The sequence below is a fragment of the Chiloscyllium punctatum genome, chromosome 36 (genome assembly GCF_047496795.1).
Source record: "Chiloscyllium punctatum isolate Juve2018m chromosome 36, sChiPun1.3, whole genome shotgun sequence".
NCBI lineage: Eukaryota > Metazoa > Chordata > Chondrichthyes > Orectolobiformes > Hemiscylliidae > Chiloscyllium > Chiloscyllium punctatum.
This window is the reverse complement of record NC_092774.1, coordinates 41,928,246-41,945,811: the sequence shown is the minus strand read 5'-3', so window position 1 is coordinate 41,945,811 and position 17,566 is coordinate 41,928,246. Positions and strand designations below refer to the sequence as shown.

Sequence of the window (17,566 nt, the reverse complement as noted above, 5' to 3'; positions counted from 1 at the left end):
CAGGAGACCGAGCTACACAATACACACACAAACTCAATCTCTCTCTATCTCTCTATCTCACTCACACTCACACGCACACACACTCAAGTACTCACACGGTCGTGCAGACCCTCTCTGATAGACAGGCTCTCACTCAGACACACATTGATACACCCTTCACACTCACATCCATGCACACACCTTCTCACACAATTATACTCCATCACACGCACACTTTACCCAGCATGCACACGCACACACACAGACGCTCTGTCTCATGAATGCACTCACACATAGAAGTCTTTGGAGTGAATTGCATCTGCAGTATTATATATTTGGAAATAGAACCAGTCTTACTCAAGACTGGGATACAGACAGACTCTAACCTCTCAGCTCTCATGCCTTATCTGAACTCAGGTGTCACCTCCCTTGATAAAATATTAAGTTACCTGGAGAATGTTACTAAAAAGAAGTTCTGGGATTTACAGATTAATGAACCGAAATCTGCAACCCATTTTAAAAGATGAAAGACTTAACAGGTTTCTTCAATATATCATTTATGTTGCATGACATATAATCTTTTGCTACATATTCTGTGTCTTACCATCCCACTCAACAGCTACCTGATGAAGGAACACCGCTCCAAAACCTAGTGTTTCCAAATAAACCTGTTGGACTATACCCTGGTGTTTGTGTCATTTTAAAACTTTGTTTCCAGTGAATACAGCCCACACCTCCCACTGTTGCCAGTGAACTTTGCAATGCCAATGAAACAATAAACCTGCAGTCCTGAAAAATTTACGATTTCGAACAATACTAGCTACTCATTCACTGCTCATTCTGAGACACAACATTGGAAACTCGGTGCTGGTGGCTGAAAGAATTAAGAAGCTGTAGGATCTCCCAGCTTTCAATGAGAGTTTAAGCCTGACGGTAAGTTCAGGTAACCATTACTGCGACCCAAATTTGTTACAGCTTCAGATTTCCACATCACAAGGCGTACAAAAAGTAGCTTTTCTTAAAAAAAAAGCACCTCAAGCTCAAAGTGCACACACACACCCCCACTCCTCCCACCACACTTTCTTTATTATTGGTCAGTTGAGTTGTCCCTTTGTAACTGGATCCTTCGTACAGCCGGGTAAAGCATGCAGCTGGGATGACTGAGTGAATCCTTTCCCGCAACGACAGTTTCCATCACTGAAAAGGATATGGGTGAATCAGGTGGGTTTTTGCCCTCCGATAACGGTTTCATCCTTAGATTCTGAAGTCCAGATGACTGACCGAATCCCAATTCTGCCATCTGCCGCGACGGGATGCGAACCTGAGAGTCCCCAGAGCTGGGTTGTTAGCGGCGCTCGGCCATCGCTCCTTCCATCCCCCCTGCGATGGCACGTGAACGCGCTGGTGCCTCCGCAGGTGGGAGGAGCAGGTGAAGCCCTTCCGGCACTGACAGAAGGTGGACGGCCTCTCTCTGGTGTGGACCCACTGGTGGGTCAGCAGTGCAGCTGACTGAGTGAACCCTATTCCGTACATGGGGCACGTGAATGGCTTCTCTCACTTGTGGACCCACCCGTGCGTCTCCAGATGGCTGATCCGACTTAAGCCCTTCCTGCACACCGAGCAGGTGAATGGCCTCACACCGCTGTGAATACGTCTGTGCGTTTCCAACACGGATGGGGAAGGGAATCCTTTCCCTCAGTCCCCACATTTCCACAGTTTCCCCATTGGGGGAGCTTTCCTTGTGTTGGTCTGGGTTTGAAATTACAATCAGAACGGGGACATAGTCTTTCCCACCGTAAGGGATGAGACTTTGATTCCGCCAAGCTGAGTAAATGGTGTGAAGCACTTTTCACAGTCAGCGCACTAAATCTCCCTCACTCTGTGTCTCAGTATTCTTCCTGCCGCACCAGTGTCCAAAATCTCTCAAGCAAACAAAAGCAACCATGTATTCTCGATTGGAATGGCTGCTGATGTTCAAGTATCAATGAATCAAGTGGCTCAGTCAGAAGTTGATGGATCATTTGTTTTCAGATTTCTTTCGGCACGTCTTCCTGCAAAAAAAATCACAAAATAAGTGATCATTGGCAGTACACTTAAACGAACACAACATAGGTGGCATTTCCTGTAGTTTGCCAGATGCCTGCTGATCACATAATCCCCAGCACACAGAAACCTGAAATCCCTCATGCAGCCAGATAGGCTCAGGTGTGTTTAGAGGAAAACTTCATTCAAATCTAATCTAATCTTAAACTAAATACGTGTACATATATATATATATATATATATATATCAATATGACAATCCTTGCAATGCGGCTCAGTTCCATGAGAAACTACACTTTTAATTGTGAACATGAGGAAAAAAGCAATCATTTTCCAGGGTGCAAACTGCATACGCGCCAAACTGAGGGAATACACAAGGAAAATACCTAAAAGGGAGAAAGAAAGTATTTGAGCACCTTTGCAGAATCTGCTCCCTCTCTGGATTCACTCCAGTTGCGACAAGTAAACCTCCCTGGGGGTCAGGCAGCCCTGCATCAGGAAGCACTGGGATGGTCAACTACGACCAGTTTACATGGAGAACACATCTCCACATTAAACAGCCTCGAGGCAAACTTCCCTTCCTTCCACTTAAAGTTCAAGATCCCTCAAAGCGAAATTCCCCAGGTAAGTTTGGAAGAATTTCTTCCAGGTGTTCACTAATCATTTCTATGAGCACTTTGTTAAAGTTTGAATATTGCGAGTTTTGAAAATTAGTGATTCTGAGCGAAATCACAGTTCGAAAAACAGAATGTGGGAATTTAGACAAAGTTTATTTTTGCACATCGACGATATGTCTGCACAACAACATATGACACGACAGCAGTGAAGATCTTCTGACCTCATTCTCAAACGTGCCTGCCACCCGCCAGATGAAAAGCTGAATACTTCTCTGGAAAAACTGCCGAGCAATGCAGGAGAATGGCACAATGTGTGCGTGTTGGGACGGTAACCCAAAAGAGAGACCATTCTCTCCTGTTCATTCAACGTCGTCTTTAGCTGCTTTCCCGTATAACGGCGCTCTGTTCTGAACCTTGCCTTCTCATCTGCTTCCCAAAAAAGCTTCGACATAAATATTTCACAATGATATACTGGCCCAATGTGTACAGTTGAGCTGACAACCTCTGAGTGGTCTCCTGTTCTCTGTATCCTATGTTGAGGAGGGCAATGCTTGTCACTGGCCACTCGGGTGTAAGAGAAAAGCTTCGAAACAGTGGAGGGATCCCGGTTCCTGGGGACGGGACAAACAGCAGCAGGGAGACAGAATGAGAAGCAGCTGTTTTGGAATCTCTTTGTCACGAGCAATTCTGAGAGCAATGTCAAATGTATTTCACACTAAGCAAGTGTCAGCTGGCTCAAGAGGTGTGTGGTGGATGAGGAATGAACCGCTCTTTGGCTTGTTGGTCTAGGGGCATAATTTTCCCAGAGAGTCTTTAACTGTACAGACTTGTGCGCGGTCGGGGATTCAAATCCCAGACGAGGCTGCGTCTCTTAACTTGATTTGTGCAAAAATGCCCGATTACTTTTCTCAAAAAGCACCTTCGTGAAACGAGGTTGTGCTGCCTGGAGTACGAATGGGGCAGTGAAATGGTTGGCGATCGCGTTGAACAGGTTGACGTGAGTGGTGCGGTGTTTGAGGAATGTCAGCAATAAAGGTAGATTGCAAAATTGGGCCAGCTCTCCTCGGAGAACCGAAGTTTTCCAAGTCAGTAGGAGCCTAGAAACAGGAAATAATGTTGTGAAAATGCTCCCATGCCTGAAAGGATCTATCGTGATTCGGCAGAGCTTTAAAGTCACGAAGACGAGCGAATGCAGTAGACGAGGTTGCGGAAAATGTGCAGGTAAAGTGCTGCTTCACCTGAAAGGTATGTTCGAGCCTGGAAGGATATTCAGGAGGGAGCAGGTAAATTGTGCTTCTGAGTGAAATCACGGTTCGTAAAAACAGAATGTGGCAATTTAGACAGAGTTAGTATTTGTTCGTCGGCGATATGTCTGCCGGTGCGTGATGGGAGCATAACCCAGAAGGGATACCATCTTCCCTCTTTACTCAATGTCGAGTTTAGCAGCTTTCCCGTATAACGGCGCACTGTTGTGCACCTCGCCTTCTCATCTGCTTCCCAAAAAACTTCGACGTAAATATTTCACATTGATCCACAGGCCCAGTATGCAGAGTTGAGATGACACACTCGTGGAGGTCTGCGGGGTCTTCTCCTGTTCTCTGTGCCCTATGTTGAGGAGGGCAATACTTGTCACTGGTCACTCCGGTGTCAGAGAAAAGTTGAGAAAGAAAACGGTTTAATTTTCTGCCAGCAGAGAGGGCCCGGTTCCTGGGGACGGGCAAACGGCAGCAGAGAGACAGAATGAGAAGCAGCTGTTCATACAGTCATAGAGATGTACAGCATGGAAACAGACACTTCGGTCCAAACCGTCCATGCCGACCAGATATCCCACCCCAATCTAGTCCCACCTGCCAGCACCCGGCCCATATACCTCCAAACCCTTCCTATTCATATATCCATCCAAACGCCTCTTAAATGTTGCAATTGTACCAGTCTCCGCCACTTTCTCTGGCAGCTCATTCCATACACGCACCACCCCCTGCGTGAAAAAGTTGACCCTTAGGTCTCTTTTACATCTTTCCCCTCTCACTCTAAACCCTAAAGCCCTCTAGTTCTTGACTCCCCGACCTCAGGGAAAAGACTTTGCCTATTTATCCTATCCATGCCCCTCATAATTTTGTAAACCTCCATAAAGTCACCCTTCAACCTCCGACGTTCCAGAGAAAACAGCCCCAGCCTGGTCAATGTCAACTGGACTTTACTCTGAGCAAGACTCAGCTGGTTCAAGAGGTAGGGCGGGGGCAGTGACACCGGCGCGCCAACCGTGTGGCTCGTTGGTCTAGGGGTATGATTCTCGCTTTGGGTCTTCGCCGACGCAGGCATGCGAGAGATCCCGGGTTCAAATCCCGGACGAGCCCGAGTTTCATGACTCGCGCGAAAGTGCTTGTTTAATTTTCTCAAAAAGCACCTTCGTAAAACGAGGTTGGGCTCCCTGGAGGACCAATGGGACAGAAAGCAGCGAAGTGAAATGATTGGAGATAGCGTTGAAAAAGTTGACGTGAGTGGTGCAGTGTTTGAGGGATGTCAGCGATGAGGGTCGATTGGAAATTTGGGACAGCTCTCTTCGGAGTACAGAAGTTTGAAATCTGGCCCGATTGAGGCTTTTCAAGTCATGCGAAATCGAGACAGAGAAAGTAATGTAGTCAAAATGTTCCCACGCCTGAAAGGATCGGCACCACCCCCTACATGAAAAAGTTGCCCCTTAGGTCTCTTTATAAATAGGCAAAGTCTTTTCCCTGGGGTCGGGGAGTCAAGAACTAGAGGGCTTTATGGTTTAGGGTGAGAGGGGAAAGATATAAAAGATATGCACCTTCAGGGTACAATCGACTGAACACCCAGATCTCTAACTACCTCTCGCGAGAACCAAGAATTCTCAGTTCAATTGAGAGGGGGAAATTGGATGTGAGTCATCTCTTTATTAGAGAATGCATCATTTAAAAAAAACTGAGAAGGGCATTCCTGACAGAAGATTCAACAGAAGGCGACACAGAGTGTTCCAACAGACACGTAACCTGGCTGTAATCTGAGCGACTAAATTCCATTTTTTGTTAGGAGAGGGAATCATATTTATTGGATCAGCATTTCACGAGAATCTTGTTTTATTCCGGAACAGTCAGTAGTTAGAAGGGATTTATTCGGTTTTTTAATAGTTTAGCTCATCTGTTCACCGTTACTGTTGGATAAATAAATGGATTTTTGTTGAGTGTCAGGGATTTATTTTTAAACATTAGAGCAGGTTACACCACTTTTCACATTAATTTTACAGATTATAGGGCGATGCTCTTCTCTTTGGGTGTTTCGGTTTGAGATCTCTGGTGGGGTGGGAGTTGGTGTCAGCTTTCCCTTTCTAACTGTATTGACGTGATGTCATACTGAATGCAGTGGAGTCAATATTAATCCCAGCCTCTTGCTCTGGTTGTGGGTGAATCACCTTAATTTGGTCACTGACTCAGAAACAACACACAGAACCAATTGCTGAAACAATGATTCACACTTCATTGCACATAGCAACGAAAACTAAAAACCCTCAAGTAAGCAAGTTCAGTCTCACCGCTGCCACCCTGCCCCCACCCCAGCTATCACCTGATTGCTGGCAGACCTTAACCGAGTTTCCATCGACAGTGCCCATCTCTGGAAGGGTCAAGGGGTTTGACGCAATATTGTTCTTCCAATACTGCTGCTGCATCGTTCTGGAGCGAGAACGTAGAACAATACAGCACAGTTCAGACCCTTCAGCCCTCGATGTTGTACCAGCCTTTTATCCAACTTGAAGATGAGATTAGCCTGCACACCCCTCAATTTACTGCCGTCCATGTGCTTGTTCAGTAATCGCTTAAATGTCCTTAAATGTATCTGACTCTCATTCCAACCCTGGAAGTGCATTCCATGCACTCACCATTCAGAGTAAAAAACCCCTGAACCTTCTTCCAATTACCTTAAAATTATGCCCTGTCATTTCTGACCTGGGGAAAGAGTCTCCAGGTATTCATTCTATCTATGCCTCTCAACATATAGTACACCTCTATAAAGTCACCTCTCATCGTTCTTCGCTCCAATGAGAAAGGCCCTAGCTCCCCCAACCTAAGACATCCCCTCCATTCCAGGCAGCATCGAGGTAAATCTCCTCTGTACCCTCTCTCAGCTTACACAGCTTCCTGTTGTGGGTCTGTTCGCCGAGCTGGGAATTTGTGTTGCAGACATTTCGTCCCCTGTCTAGGTGACATACTCAGTGCTTGGCAGCCTCCTGTGAAGCGCTTCTGTAATGTTTCCTCTGGCATTTTCCCTACACCTCTTTCCTAAAATTAGGTGACAAAAAGTGAACATAATATTCAAAGTGTGATCTAACCAGTACTCCATACAGCTGCAGCATAATCTTGCAGCTCTTAAGCTCAAACTCACTGCTAATGAAAGCCAACACAGCGTACACCTTCGTAACAACCTTATCAACCTGGGTGGCAACTTTGAGCGATCTATGGACTTGGACTCCAAGATCCCTCTGTTCCACCACAGGGTCAAGAATCCTGCCTTTAATCCCATAGTTTGAACAAACAGAGGAGTTTGGTGAAATGAGAATCATTAGATAAATGCTATTGAGCAAACTGATGGTGCTATAGGCTGGCAAATCTCTGGGTACAGGTGGACTTCATCATAGAATTTTAAAAGGTGGCTAATGAGTTCATATTTGAATTAATGTTAATTTTCCAAGATTTATTAGATTCAGGCAAGTTTTCCTCAGACTGGGGAGTAACATATTTAATATTTCTGTTCTCGAAGGGAAAGATGTGGTCCCTTGAGTCTATGGCAATTAAACATTTGTTTTTGAATCAATTAAGGAGATTATAACCACCATGTCAAAAAGCTTGTGGTAATTGAAAAGAATCAGCATGCTAATATGAAAACGAAATGTTGTTTCACCAATTTATTCATAGAATTCAGAGTGTGGAAAGAGACCATTTGGCCGATCAAGTCCTGCACCAACCCTCAAGTGCATCCCACCCAGATCCAGACTGCCACCCTACTCCCGTAACCCTGCATTTAGCATGGCTAACTCACCTAGCTTGTACATCCAAGGACATTACGCAATCCAGCATGGCTAATCCACCCAACCTACACATCTTTGGACTGTGGAGCCCCCAGTGGAAACTCACAAAGACATAGACAGAACATGCAAACTCCAGATAGTCGACTCAAGGCTGAAATCAAATAGGTGTCTCTGGCCGTGAGAGGGAGCCACTGTGCCACCATGCTGTCCTCAAGGAATTCTTTGAAAGAATATGTAAATTGAAGACTGTGAATACACTGAACTTGAATATCCTAAAGGTGTTTGACATGTTTTCACAAAAAGCATATTCCACAGAGGAGCTCATGGTGTAAAGTATAGTTATAGAACATCAACTGACTGGCAGAAAACAGAATATGCAAAAATGGTTCTTTTGTCAAATTGGTTGTATATGACAATGTATGGTGGGGTTCCAACAGGCATCCCTGCTGGCTCCTCAACTTTCTACAATTATATAGATGACTTACAGGAGGGGATCAAAGGTATGTGGTTACATTTGCAGGCAACACAAAGATAGATGGAGATGTACATTGTGGAGATGACATATCAATTATGCAGATTGATAGATTGGTTAAATAAATAAGCAAAACTCTTGCAAGTGGTGTACAATATGGTAAAATGCAATTTGTTACCTACTTGGAGAACAACTGCATAATTCTGAGATGCAGAGGGATCCGGGGGCCTTGCAAATAAGTCACAAGTTAGAATGCAAGCACAGCAAGTGATTAGAAAGGCCAATGACATAAATGTAAGGCGATTATGCCTCAGTTACAGAGCAATGGTGGGACTACATCTTGAACACGGTGCTCAGTTTTGATATCCTTATCTAAGGAAGAATGAAAATGCATTAAAGGCAATTCACAGAAGGTAAACTGGATTGACACCCACAATGAACAGACTGTCGAATGGAAAATCATGAGACAGGCAGGTCTGACTTTCAACCAGAGTTTGGAATAGCAAGGGGTGATTTGATTGAAGTTTCTATGAGCCTGAATGGTCTTCAAAAGATGAATGTTGAAGGATGTTCACTGATTGTTGTGAACGAACAATTCGATCACCCATTTATAGCGTCTGAGAGATGTACAACATAGAAACAGACCCTTTGGTCCAACCAGTCCATGCTGACCAGATATCCCAACCCAATCTAGTCCCACCTGCCAGTACCCGGCCCATATCCTTCCAAACCCTTCCTATTCATAGACCCATCCAAATTCCTCTTAAATGTTGCAATTGTGCCAGCCTCCACCACTTCCTCTGGCAGCACATTCCATACACATACCAACCTGTGTGTGAAAGTTACCCTTAAGGTCTCTTTTAGTTCTTTCCCCTCTCACACTAAACCTATGCCCTCTCGTTCTGAACTCTCCGACCCCAGGGAAAAGACTTTGCCTATTTATCCTATCCATGCCCTCATAATTTTGTAAACCTCTATAAGGTCATTCCTTCGCCTCCGATGCTCCAGCAGCTCAAATCCTCCAACCCCTGGCAACATGCTTGTAAATAGTTTCTGAACCCTTTCAAGTTTCACAACATCTTTCCAACAGGAAGGAGACCAGAATTGCACGCAATATTCCAACAGTGGGCTAACCAATGTCCAATACAGCCGCAACATGTCCTCTCAACTCATGTACTCAATACTCTGACCAATAAAGGAAAGCATACCAAATGCCTTCTTCACTATCCCATCTACCTGCAACTCCACTTTCAAGGAGCCATGAACCTGCACTCCAAGGTCTCTTTGTTCAGCAATACTCCCAAGGACCTTACCAATAAGTGCATAAGTCCTGCTAAGATTGGCTTTCCCAAAATGCAGCACCTCGCATTTATCGGAATTAAACTCCATCTGCCACTTCTCAGCCCATTGGCCCATCTGGTCAAGATCCTGTTGTAATCTGAGGTTAACTCTCTGAGGTCCACTACCCCTCCAATTTTGGTGTCATCTGCAAACTTACTAACTGTACCTCTTCTGCTCGCATCAAAATCATTTTGGTAGATGACAAAAAGTAGAGGACACAGCACCGATCCTTGTGGCATTCCACTGGTCACAGTCTCCAGTCTGGAACACAACCCTCCACCACCACCCTCTGTCTTCTACCGTTGAGCCGGTTCTGTATCCAAGTGGCTAGTTCTCCCTGTATTCCGTGAGATCTAACCTTGCTAATCAATCTCCCATGGGGAACCTTGTCAAACGCCTTACTGAAGTCCATATAGATCACATCTACTGCTCTGCCCTCATCAATCCTCTTTGTTACTTCTTCAAAAAACGCAATCATTTGTGACAAAGGAGGGAAATTTTTTGGAAGGTTGTGCAGCTTTGGAATACTTTGCGACAGAAGATAGTGAAGCCAGGACCATTGAATATTTCCAAGGCAGAAGTAGATTAATTCCTTTGCCTAAGAAGAATCTAAGGATATGGGGATGGATGCGAATGTGCAATGTATAACACAAAGTAATCAGCCATCATCTTCTTGGAATGGAGCAGCTTAATGAGCCGAATGGCTTACTTCAGCTCCTAATTTGGACATTCATATATTCTGCTAGCTATAATGACCTGAGTTTGACTAGCATATATTTCCAATAAGCCCATGTTGATTCTGCTCAGTCCTATCATTAATTTTTAACTGTCCTGTTGTTGTACCTTTTATTATAGATTCCCTGTGCTCTCTTCCTTCTTTCTAAAACAGTGGGTTGACATGTGCCACTTTCCAATTACCACTTTCCAGTGAACTAGCGTTTACCACCAAGCCCAGGGAATTTAGCTACTTTAAATCCTATTCATTTCTCTGATGCATTTTTGTTTCATACATATTAATATCCTTCAGTTCTTCATTTATACTAGCCCCGACATTCGCCATAATTTCTGGGAGCTATTAGTATTTTCCGCTGAATGACATTTCCATCACTGAACCTCTTACCAGCAACATCCTGTGATTTAAACCTGTGACCTCCTGATTCAGAGAGAAGGCTGATCCCTACTAGCAGCTGGTTTGGGTGTATGACTGTCACCAACACTGTGGCAGTTTGGGAAATCCATTCTTGTTGGGCCAGTAAATACTCAATTCACGCTGCTCAGTATCAAAGGAGTTGACAGTGTCATGACAGTGTCAGTATCAAAGGAGTTGACAGTCAGTAATTTGATTTATCTGAAACAGGTGAGATGTTTCCTGCCTCTGTGCCAAAAGCAAAGATCATGTCCAAAGAATCTGTCCCTAGTGGAGGTTTCCTACTAACAGTTGGAGTCCAAGACCTTTGTCCTTGGTTACTGATAGCTTATTGCTCGAGGGGTTGGATCAAGGGGACACCTATCCAGTTCTTGGTGAACTATCAACTATCCAGGGGCAGAGGGGCATCAACTTGTGCAGAAAGGAGCAGGAAGAAGCTAAACAGCATTCATGGGTTAAACGAATGAGTGGAAAAAATGTTTAATGTCACCCAATACGACAACATCAGAACCATTTACTTTTCACCCAAGAAAGACTGATTGGAGAACTGCTAAATTATTAGAAACTTAGCACTATAAAAGGGGAAAAAAGACTTTGGAGACCAAGTACACAAATCATCAAAAGTAGCAGACAGGTACAAAAACCAATTGAAAAATACAAATAGAGGTCTCTATTACAAAGGAGATGAAATACATGGGGTTGAAAGTTATGTTTCAGTCCCAAGCATCATAGAATTCTAACATCACAGACAGACACCATTGGCCTGTCATGTCTGATAATTGAATTCTGGTGGAGTTTCCTCGCTTTCAAATTTATGGTGTTAAATTCTAACATCACCTCTGCACACTTCTGGAGACCTCAAGTTTACAGAATCGCACCACATTCCTCTCTACCTCCTCCAGGAATAACTATTTCTCCTGAGATACTGCCAGTTCCTCAGATTACCTGGTACACCGGAATACAATCCGCATGTCAGGAAATCTCTGGTGCTGCCCCGACACCAACAGTCACCCTTGGAACTGAAGAAAATGCAGAAATCTAAGGTGCAAAGAGACTTGGGTGTTCTAGTCCAGGATTCTCTCAAGGTAAACTTACAGGTTGAGACAGTAGTTAGGAAGGCAAATGCAATGATGACATTTAATTTGACAGGACTTGAATGTAAAAGTAGGGATTTACTTGAGACTTTGTAACACTCTGGTCAGGCCATATTTGGAGTATTGTGCGCAGTTTTGGGCCCAAATCTCAGGAAGGATTTACTGGCCTAGGCGTGTGTTCAGAGGAGGTTAACGAGAATGGTCCCAGGAATGAACATCTGAACAAATAAGGAATGTTTGAGGACTCTGGGTCTATAGTTAGTGTAATTTAGAACGATGACGGGGGATCTAATTGAAGCCGACAGAATTCTGAACAGACTGGATGTTGGGAAGATGTTTCCTTTGGTAGGAAAGGCTAGGAGCCGAGGGCACAGCCTTAGACCAAAGGGAAGACCCTTTAGAATGGAGGTAAAGAGAAACTTCTTCAGCTAGAGTGGTGAATAAATGGAATTCACTGCCACCGAAGACTGTGGAGGCCAGGTCATTGAGTACATTTAAGCTGTGAAAGATAGTTTCTTGAGTATGAAAGGGACCAAGGGTTACTGGGAGAATGGGGTTAAGAAACTTATCAGCCATGAGTGAATCGCAGAGCAGTCACAAAGGGATGAATGGCCTAATTTCAGCTCCTATGGTCTTATGATACACTGATGTGTGGAGGGGTGAGGAACGGGGGAAAGAGATGAAGAGAGGAATACAATTAAGAGGAAGCTGGATACAGATGAGGGAGAAAGGAAGAGAAGGAAATACAAGAAGTGTACATTAAATTAGAGAACGCATAGAAGATCTAGCATACAGAGGGATCTGGGCATATAGATCCCTGAAAGTGGCAAAGCAGGCAGGTACGTGGTCAAGAAGGCATACAGCACGCTTGCCTAGAGTGTAAGAGTTAGCGAGTTATGTTACAGCTATTTATTCCGGCTACATTCATAACATTGCGTGCAGATCTGGCCAGCATGCTAACGGAAGGACGTGGATGCTCTGGGAGAGGGTGCAGAGAAGGTTCACTAGGACGTTGCCTCTCATGAAAGCAAAAATCCTCTTCGGATTTTTTTTGATTAGCGAAAACAGGTACTAATGTGGGTCTTTTGTAAAAGCAAAGTGTCATTAAGCAAACGTGCGATAAGTGGGGGATATCAGTTTGCTGATGAAGGATGGGAAGGGGCGATGAAGAGGGGTGGGTGGAGGCTCAGGCAGAGCGAAAACACTGATAGAGGCCAATTGCGCCGACCAGCCTAGCCCTGTGCTGGAGACTCAACGGTACAGAGACAAATGTATCTATTTCAGACCAACCTGAAGGGGTTGGACAAACATTACGCTCCATCCAGGGTAAAAATGTCCTCTATCTGCTCCTGCAGATCAATTCAGTAGGGCAGGTGCTGTCAGACAGCACTGGAAGTAAAGTGGGTGCGAGAGCAGCAAGTCCAACAGAAAGGATCCTCTTGCCCCTCCAACTTCACCCACGAAACAGGGTTCAAGGTGCGACTCAGTGGCAGTAACAGCAGAATATACTGTCACTAGACTGTGTCCAGCAGAGATTCACACGATCGATCCCTGGAATGGTACGCCTAACATACGATGAATGGCTGATGATCCTGGGATTGTACTCATTAGCGTTCGGTAGGTTGAGGAGAGATCTAATAGAAACTTACAAGATTATGTTTGGCTTAGAAAGGGTGGATACTGGGAAGTTGTTTCCATTAGGCGGAGGAGACTAGGATCCAGGGACACAGCCTGATAATTAGAGGGGGTCAATTTAGAACAGAAATGAGGAGACATTTCTTCAGCCAGAGAATGTGTGCCTGTGGAATTCATTGCCAGGGAGTGCAGTGGAGGCCAGGACGTTAAATGTCTTCAAGGCAGAGATTGATAAATTCTTAATTAAGGAATTAAGGGCTACGGGGAGAGTGTGGGTAAATGGAGCTGAAATGCCCATCAGCCATGATTAAATGACAGAATGGACTCAATGGGCCAAATAGCCTTACATCCACTTCTGTGTCTTATGGTCTTAATTCATTGATGTTGACTAGATATTCCACATTAATCTAGTCCCGTATACCAGCACATGGCCCATACCCCTCTGAACCCTTCCTATTCAGTAACCATCCAGATGCCATTCACATATTGTAATTGTACCAGCCTCCACCATTTCATCTGGCAGCTCATTCTTTACGCTCACTACCCTCTGAATTAAAAAGTTGCCCTTACGTTTCTTTCAAATCTTTGCTCATCCACTTCACCGTAAAGCTATTACACTTTAGTTCTGGACACCCCCAAACCCAGGGGACAATATCTTGTCTGTTTACCCAATCCATGCCTTTCATGATTTTATAAATGTATACAAACACCTTTGCCACACTCGGGAAAACAGCCCAAAACAATTCAGCTCAAACCCTCCAACACTGGCAGCATCCTTGTAAATTTTTCTGAACCCTTTCAAGTTTCACAACATCCTTTTGATAGGAGCGAGAGCAAAAGTGGCCGAACCAATGTCCTGTACAGCCACAACATAACCTCCCAACTCCGATACTCAGAGGATTGGGAAAGTTGTATTTTGTGGGTTTTGAAAACTGGGAAAGAATGGAAGTATAACCTGAACTTTTGAGGGTCAGTTTGGAAGCATCAACACTTCGGGGGTCGGGGGGGCAGAAAGAAGAGATGAGGGAAGGAAACCAAGTGTGCCGCAGCCAACACGGAGCAAGAACAGAGGATGGAAAACTGTTGCAGCCAGCTTGAAGCTGCAATGTGGATCATTGCACGTGCTGTACTTGAACCTGATGCATTTATTTGTGGGAATTAGGTGCATTTTAAAAAATAAAAATAAAGTATCTTCCTCTCCCCAATTGCTATCATCCGTCCCTCCTCACCCGGGTAATTAAGACACATACCTGAGTTGGCAGAGTAGATTCCCTCCTTGAATTCACTCCAGTTGCTACAAGTGAACAGATTACCCCCTCCCTCGCTCCCTCCCAGGATGAGGAGTTGCCCAGAGGAGGGTGTTTCACATTGAAACTGATATGGCCACTTCCGCGTTGTGATGTCAAAAATGGGGCAGGGAGCGGGGACAGGCCGACAGCAGAATTCTGCAGCAGATGGAAGGAGAGCAGTTTGCAAAAATCCCTTCCCTTCAAAGAATCCTCACAGTGTGGAAGCAGGTCACTCGGCCCAACAAATCCAAACTAACGTTCTGAATGGTAATTCACCCATATCCCTCCCCTTATTGCCCTACATTTATCCCAGAGTCATACACCGAACTTACACATCCCTGGACACTATGGAGGGAATTTAGCATGGCCTATCCACCCTTGAGGATCTGGATCCCAGGCGGGACCCCTCCGTCTCGAGATCGGTCATAGAACGAACGGAATGCGGACTGTACAAAGCAAAGTTATCAGTTTAATAAAGCAAGGCAGTCTGACGCAATTCTGTCCAGCAACACAGAAGTTAAAGCTTCTGAGCTCCGTGGCGAAATTGCAGAATTACGTTTGAAAATTACACATCATTTACATGTTTTTTAAGAGAGCACAGCCTTGAAAGACCAATCAAATGTAATAAGGTGACATGATTGACAGCAGGCTAGTCCAATATTTCCTTGGAAACAGATTGTTTTATTCTCAAAATCATCCCATGCTTGCTAGTTCAAGGTTAGTTTGAATACCAAATTCATATGATTCATATTATTAAACTCCATTGTTTTCTTTTCCCCAAAGCGAACCAACTCAACAAAGCAGCAATTCAAGTTCACAGCATCAAATCATAACCTGAAGCCATTTTAAATTGAAAAGACATTTTGTGGTTCATAAAAACCTGCATTCACCTGTTGCTCCTAACAAGAGCCGAAATTCAAATTTTAAATTCTCATCTCCCTCTGGGTTCATCTCCATCACTGCAAGCTCATCAGACGAGCCCCTTGCAAGCAAGGGGGCGGGGGGGGGGGGGGGGGGAGATGATAAAGATCGAACTTCCCCTGCTGTGTGGACTTGCCATTGCCAGCATTGGTGCACAAGAAGGGACAGTTTACCTGTGCGATCCTGAGCAACCAGAGACTGTGCACCAACTATGCCAGGAAGATGTCCTCGTCTGCTGAGGGACTGAACATTACCAAGAATGACTATTGCAGTGGTCAGAGATTGAACAGTTCATTTACAGAACAAGTCTAAATGGTCTTTATCCTGTAAAGGTGTTGTGTGCCAGTTTGATACCAGTTGTGCTATGAGCTACCCTGGTAAGCCTTGCCCCATCCAAATAGTCTCCCCTGAGTTTTGCATAGAATGGAAGAATCCAAAAGCTCTACAAAACAGTAATATCACTCTTTGGGATATGCAGCTCTCGGTGACTTTTTTCTGTAGGAGGATTTTCAGGAGTTATTAGCCATCAAAACCGTACTTATATCGTTTGTGGTCTCAACCTTTTGGGTAATGAGACAACTGCTGCTTTATTGAGATCAGGATTTAAAATTTGAATTTCGGCTGTTGTTAGGAGCAACAGGTGTATGTAGGTTTTTATTAACCACAAAATGGCATTTCAATTTTAAATAATATTTTAAAATAAATATAACAAAATGGCTTCAGGTAATGATTTGACATTGAACTTGAATTGCCGCTTTGCTGAGTTGGTTGGATTTAGAAATAAAAGAGAACAATGGAGTTTGCATAATATGAATCATAAGTAATTTGGTATTCGAACTAATCTTGAACGAGCAAGCGTGGGATGATTTTGCGCGTAAAACAATCTGTTTCCCAGGAAATATCATTGGACTAACCTGCTGTCAATCATGTCACCTTATTACAATTTATTGGTCTTTTCTTGTAATTCAGGCTGTGCTCTCGCAAAAATAAATAATGTGTAATTTTCAAATGTAATTGTGTAATTTTGCCACGGAACACAGAAGCTTTTAACCTGTGTTGCTGGACAAATCTGTGCAAGGCTGCCTTATGTCATTAAGCTGATAACCTTGCTTTAAATAGACCGTACTCCTGGTGATTCTTTTGACCGATCTCGGATCGAGAGAGCCGATTGAGGGGGTCCAGACCTTCACCCTAACCTGCAGAACCCCGAACACTATGGATAAACTTACCTCGGCCAATCCACTCTAACCTGCACATCTCTGGACACTGGGGGTAAATTAGCATGGTCAACATACACTAACAAGTACATCCTTGGGCATTATCAGTAATTTAGCATGGCTGAACCCCCCCTAACCTGCACATCGCTGGACAGTCTGGGGAATTAAGCTCGGCCAAGGCCGAGGTTACCACGAGGTTGGAATTCTCTCCCAGAAATGACAGTTGATGGTGCCCTCACCAAGATGCCGCCCGCGCTCCCCGCCCCAAGACAACATGCGCCTGACCCTCACAAAGATGGCGGCCGGTTGCCCGAGCAACCCGAGAGCGCCCTCGCCGGTGAAGTAAACACTGGGGCCTGTGGTGATTTTATTGGAGGCCTCAGGCCTCCCCCTAGGAGTTTATAAACTCCCCAGTCTCCCTCCTCCCGCGGTTCCCAATCCTACCCTGTCTCACTGTCTCCTCTCCCCGGGGGCAGGAGCCAGGTCTTGGCGCTCGGGCCTGGCGACCTCCCCGGGATGTTTCTGAAACCTGGTCCTGTTCTGAAGGAGGATCACCGGGACCCGAAATGTTTCTCTCAGCACAAGCTGCCGGACCTGCTCAGCTTTTCCAGCGGTTCTTATTACTTCAGCCACCGGCACCATTCTGCTCCCACACTCAGTAACACCGCCTCAGTCCCTCTGCAGGACCTGCACTGCACATGCGCCAGCTCACAAGGGGCGGGGCCCAGGATTGTGACGTCTCCTGGGTTGAGGGGGCGTGGTTGCGGAGGC

General features: G+C 44.9%; 1 long non-coding RNA gene and 1 other non-coding gene across 2 annotated transcripts; one reads left to right on the top strand and one right to left on the bottom strand.

Moving 5' to 3' along the window:
* Positions 1 to 288: 288 nt before the first annotated feature.
* Positions 289 to 17,471, bottom strand: LOC140460990 (uncharacterized). Its single transcript, XR_011954436.1, has 3 exons — positions 17,240 to 17,471; positions 14,619 to 14,813; positions 289 to 2,030 (listed from the first exon to the last, which is right to left on the bottom strand). It is a non-coding gene; the product is annotated as an uncharacterized lncRNA (long non-coding RNA).
* Positions 4,906 to 4,995, top strand: trnap-ugg (transfer RNA proline (anticodon UGG)). The gene is given in 2 exon segments: positions 4,906 to 4,941; positions 4,960 to 4,995. It is a non-coding gene; the product is annotated as a tRNA-Pro (tRNA).
* Positions 17,472 to 17,566: the final 95 nt, after the last annotated feature.